A 6,000-nucleotide genomic window follows, 5' to 3' on the forward strand; every position below is an offset into this window, starting at 1 on the left:
AGCTTTTCCTTTAATTTACCAAAATCATCAGCATAATCTAAGTCTAGGAGACTTTTAATTCCTCATTGGATTCTGTGTTCCCCCATAATCTTTGATGTGCTCTTTAGAACAAACTTTGTCAAAATGATCAATACAAATGAATATAGAGCATAATCCTGCCTAGCTCCCCATTCAATATCAAACCAGTTACTAACCTCACCTCTTACTTTAACTGCAGCAGTGTTATTTTTGTACATAGCACTAATTACTTTAATGTATTTATCTGGTAAAACATACAAGGATAGGACCTCTGCTAAAACTCTTCTATCAGCTGAATCAATTGTATGCTCATAATCTACAAAACTGAAGAATAAAGGCATTTGACTACTCAGACACTTCTGAATAATTAATTTAAGAGTGGAAATCTGTTTGGTGCATCCTCTACTCTACCAAAACTAAACTGTTGTCTTAAAACTTTAGCCATAGCATCTTTAGTCTAAAAACTATCATCATACTAAGTAATTTGCTTCCTACAGAAACCAGGTTAATGCCTCTATAATTACCCACTCACTCTTATCACCATTCATTTGGAGGGGTTTAATTAGAGTTTTCTTAATATTACTAGGAACTTTTTTTTTGTTCTCACTAATTGTGGCTCTGTTCTTACTTTTAACTGGGAAGAGTCCAAATTGACTATTCCCTTTCAATTTATTAACATGCCAGTACAATATTTTACTATTATGCCATCTGACTGCCTCTGTAAAATCAACTGATTAACATAGTAGGAACTCAGATGAATTTTACTTAGTTACAGGCTTAGTCTTACCCAAGTAGTTAGCATGATAGAATTAAAATCCTTTGTTTACAAGGACAGAGATTTGAGTCTTGTGGCTGCACATTATTTGTTTTGAATGGGAGTCAGTGGCTTGACTCTGTAAGCTCAACCAGAGTCAACCTGGCTTTAGATAGGTACCTGGAGAAATCTAAGGAGAGTAAACAACAAGGCTGTGCAAACGCCCAGGGTGGTTGGCCCCCAGTCCTACATTGTATTTCCTGCCTATGAAACAGAGATCATCACCACCAGTAGGGACTGTAAAGCCCAGGGGTGTCTTACCTTAAATAGCATGTCCAGCAAGGTAAGGTGGTGACCAGCCTCCTGTGAAACATCTTGCTGGTGGTGTGACATGACTATGGTTTGACATCCCAGGATAGCCTACACTCTGCACTAGTCAAGTCCTGATCAACTCCTTTCTCAAACATGTCTATGGTTTGGGGCTGGATCATGGCTTTGGAGAGGCTGTTTCAGTGAGGGATAGAACATACAGAGAAGAAGTGCTAGCACTCATGTTGATGGCAACAGGAAACTAGCAGCTTTTTGTGTTACCTTGTTTTGTACTTGCAAGGGATGAGGAGAAAACTTGACTTGAGAGGTTATTTGCTAGCAGTTTGCAAGTAGCAATTTCATCTTCTCTCTTTGTTTAATAGACTAGGGTGGGGAGTTTGAGGGACACAAGGCATTGCTCATATGGCTTGTCTTGCAAAACTGATAGGAGCTTTGTTGCTTGCCTTTGGGCAATCTCAAGTGCTCTAACATCCATTGTATAATGGGGAGACACTAGGGTCATTCCAAATTCCGGATGTGGACATACATAAGGTTTGTACAGCTTCAAGACCCCTCATGGCTTCCTAGTGGTAAATCTTTGTTTTATGAGCCCTAGAGCTTGGTTTTCTTAAGCAACTTGAGCTTGCATGTAGCCAAGGAACTTGAGTTTTTTATCTCCAATAAACCCAAGGTCTTTCTCCTCATGTATAGCTTCAAGTAGGTCATCTCCAATATAGTAAGGCTATCTAGGATTGTTGTGTCCCAGATGCACAACTTTGCATTCAACATATTGAACTGCAAACCCCAATCAGATGACCATCTACATAGTTCATCTAAATCTGCTTGCATTGTTGAATGATTGGGGCTAATTTGAGCCTGTCCTAAGTGATTGCAACCATCAGCATATAGTCCCATTGGTTTTTTCATGTGAGTTGGATAGTTGTTAATATATATGCTGAACAACATAAGCCCCATGATTGCACCCTGTGGAACTCTGCTAATTACAGGAGTTTCATTAGAATGAACAATTTTAACAGTGGCATCATAAACTACTACCCTTTGAGCTCTTTCAGTAAGATTTTCCATGGAAGTATATCCTCATACACACTGCATGCTTATAGTTTCAGGAGAAAAACTTGATTTTGTACCTTATTAAAGGCTTTTGATTGATCAAGCAATATGACACCCACTAGAAGGCCATCATCTAAGAGTCTGTTCACAAAGTCATATGAATCAATGAGGTTTGTGTTGATTGAGCAACTTTTATGGAAACCATGCTGACTTTTTGAAAGTGACTGATTTCTTTCAAGATGAGAGACCAGTGCATCATTCATGATACTGTTAAGGACCTTGTATACAAAAGGAGTAAGACTTATAGGGTGATAATTAATGGCTTGGTCCTTTCTCCCTTTCTTGAAGGTGGACTTGATGTTGGCCTTCTTCTAGTCAAATGGGAGAACTTTGAAAATAGGTGATATTTTAAACATCACTGCTACTGGCTCAGCAATTTGTTCAACTGCTTGTTTTAATAGTCTGGGTTGTAGGTTATCTGATCCTGCAGCTTTGTTTCTTTAGAACATTCTTTATGCATATAGTTGTTAAAAACTGAGAGGGAGTGTCTAAACTGGACTGGTTCTAGTTTAAGATAGGAACAGAGCCTTGACTAGTGATAAAAAAGTGTTAAAAAGATATGACCTGAATATTTTAAGAATGCGTTAAACCTATAAGAATATGATAAGGTTAGAGGAGCTGATACAGAAAAGTATGAGAAAACAATTTATTTGTGAGGATGAATTTAAGCTAGACTAAAGGGATTAAAAAATAATACTTTTGTTCTTTTGTTCATTATGAATATAATTTTAGAAAAAAAGAAGCACCAAGTAATTTTAGAAAAACTAATTAAAACCCTTTATAAGAAAGAAGATAATAGTTAGTGTGGAAATTATAAAGAAATTTGGTTGATTTCTACTGGGATACTTTTTAAACTTAAGTATGTTGTAGAAACACCTTAAGGAGGCAAACAGTACGGCTTTAAAAAGAGGAGAGGATGTGTTGACCAAATTTTTGCTTAGATTATAGGTTTTCAATTTCACTGACTTTATTTTTTGAAAATGTAATTTTTTTATTTCAGTTAAGCCATGTCTATTTTTTCAAAAAAGTTAAGAAAAGGCTTTTAGATCTTTAAAATCTTTCAAAAGTAAGCAAGCTGCAGTATGAGGTTCAAACACTTTTCTTATGCCTCACTTGAGCAGGAGATAGCCTATATTATGTAAATTTTAACTTTTAGTCTATAATGTAAAGATTGTTAAAGATAGTCAGAGGTCAGAACCTTATGGAAGGAGAAATAGCAGAGGTTAGTTACATCAAAATATATTACCCAGAGATTTTTAAGACTCTGGTGCATTCCTAAGAGTTTTAATCATCAAGCTCAACCACTTTACAAGATAGCAAGAAGCCCCTAAACTAGAATTTTGCCAGGAAAACAATAAAATTATCACCTTTATAACATGCAGAGTGTTTTTTTAAACAGATTATTGTGTTTTATTCTATTACTATCCTAGTGGCAGTTTTAACCCTTGGCAGGGAGGAACCTATATACTAGTTTTACTGACATTAAAATACCTTTAAGCTATTTTATATTTTTATACTCCTATGGACAACAAAAAATATATTAAATTATTGACCTTTTGAGGTTTATTACTTATATGCTTTAAAATGTAACCACTTAGTCATTAATGCCTAAACAAACTACAGCCTGACATCAACAAGGCCAAAGAACTTGTTTAAGTCTAGCCTAATAAAAACCTCAGAATACAAGTTACACAGTTTTCATATACCATGCTCTAACCGAACTCACAAGAGTGTCCTATTTTATTTACAAGGTACAAAAATAAAGGTCTTTGTTGGTGATTGTGTTAAAGCCCAATATCACAGGAAGATAACCCTTGGATTTAAAATTTCAGATCTCTTTCTTCTTCTTATGCTTTGAAACGTAGTTGTCGATAGCAAAATGGTACACCAATTATCTTTCCATAGCGCATAGCTGATTTTTAGGGGAAACAGTGGCGCGCTGCCGACCGACGCCAATTTTTCTTATTAAGTAGGAATCCGAAATAAATATTCGAACCCCAAACGGCATATTGTTGATATGTGAATAAAAACATGAGTGCTTTAAATTCCATTAGAACTCTGTGGGCAAGTACTATAATGACAAACCCAAGTTTGAGGAAAACACAACACAAGCAATAACACTCAAAATACATAAGATCAAGAGTTTTTTTCAAAATTTTTAGTGTCTTTATATTCAGTGAACAGTAGCGTCGGCTTTTATCTGTATCTGCGTTTTCATGATACCTGTTGTTTTACTCAACGAATCCTTGTAGTCACAGAATTATGCCTTTCAACCCAGCATTACAATATTCAAGGAGTAATTCTTGTATCCCTGTTTTCCCCTTAGTCGTGATCCAGTCAACTTCCAGTCTTATTCCCCTGCATAATCAATGCAGAGATTCATACCCCAGAAATCCATCCCTTGAAAGTTTCCCTCGTCCCACGTACGTACGCATAACTGGCAACTAAACCCCTCAAATCACGTTACCCAATTCAGACTATCCCCAAACCTCCCTTTACTCACATCACTCCCAAAAGTCCACATCACTTTTTTCAATTTTTCAATGCATTTTTTTCAATGCAACAGCGGAAGCAAATCTCTTTGGCCTTTACAGTTCCAGTTTATTAGATTTATCTGATATATTAGGTGGACAGAGGTCATAGCTCTTAGGTGAAATTAGGTTTACTTTGTTTGACCTCAGTAAATTATCATAACTTGAATTAGATTTGCTTCCGCTGTTGTATTGAAAAAGAATAAGAGCAATAAACTATATCATGTAATTAGTTTATTGGGTATAAATTTTGTTTGTTTTTATTGATGTCTTTTAGTTTTACTGCTGATGATGAACGCTGTATATGTGTTCGAAATATCCAGTTAAGAATTCTATATATCTGTTCACTGTCAATTAAAAGGTTTCATCCGTATTTTGAGCTGTTATACTTTCGTCATGGAAAGGCTGTGTGGTCTTTGAAGCTATCTACATTATTCCAGTTCCTTACCTGTCCATAATGGAGTACCTCAAGGTACTCTCCTAGGTCCCCTTCTTTTTCCTGTTATTGTAAATAGCCTCTCTAAGGAATTTCCCGACATACGGAAATTTGTTAATGACCTAACGGTTGTTGAAACCTGCTACCGAAACGTAGTATACAACCTTATGAGTATCCTCAATGAAATTGCAAATGACTCTATGGTCCTAGACGTGAAAGTAAACGCCTCTAAATCTATGATAATCCCAATATGTTTCCTTAAAACCTCATCCCTTTTCCTCAACCCTATCCCCCCAAATAATTATGTGTCTTCCTTTAAATTACGTGGGGTTATAATTTCCTCTAATTTAAATTGGGATATACACGTTAAAGATATTGTATATAAATCTAGTACATCCATGTCTCTTCTTAAGCTCTTGAATAAATTTAACGTTTCTCTTTCCTATTCTTTAAGGATCTATAATTTCTTTGTACACCCGCATCTTGAATATGCTTGTCCAGTTTGGTATCCTGGCATCACCCGTGATGAATCAGAAAAAAATGAATCCATTCAAAAAAGAGCTATTTTTCATAATTTTATAAGAAGCTAAGGTAACATAGTCGCTGCTTATAAAAAAGGCCAAGATAGAAACTCTCAAGCACAGGAGAGCACAGGCAATATACAATGACAAATTTTAAAGACTTTTGGTTTATACCATCAAAGCCTGCCAAATCTGACTTGATCGTTTTGGCCAATTTTTGAACTTTTCCAGTGGCACATGGCTAAAATTTGCATTCACCAACATTTCCTGATCGGAAATGGTCAGCTATTGGAAACTCAT

The 6,000-nt window shown here is 35.9% G+C and overlaps 1 protein-coding gene across 5 annotated transcripts in view; it reads right to left on the reverse strand.

Annotated features, from left to right (window-relative positions):
* The window catches only part of LOC136038867 (uncharacterized), a 30,079-nt gene extending 25,973 nt beyond the window's left edge, over nt 1–4,106 (reverse strand). For 2 of the 5 annotated variants that reach the window (XM_065722324.1, XM_065722328.1), the window contains exon 1: nt 3,939–4,069. The gene's annotated coding sequence lies outside the window, so the exon portion shown is untranslated. Of the gene's footprint in view, nt 1–3,918 lie in introns of all 5 variants that reach the window. The other 3 variants (XM_065722327.1, XM_065722325.1, XM_065722329.1) reach the window with 3 other exon arrangements.
* Nucleotides 4,107–6,000: the final 1,894 nt, after the last annotated feature.

Source organism: Artemia franciscana, chromosome 18, assembly GCF_032884065.1.
Source record: "Artemia franciscana chromosome 18, ASM3288406v1, whole genome shotgun sequence".
NCBI classification, from domain to species: domain Eukaryota; kingdom Metazoa; phylum Arthropoda; class Branchiopoda; order Anostraca; family Artemiidae; genus Artemia; species Artemia franciscana.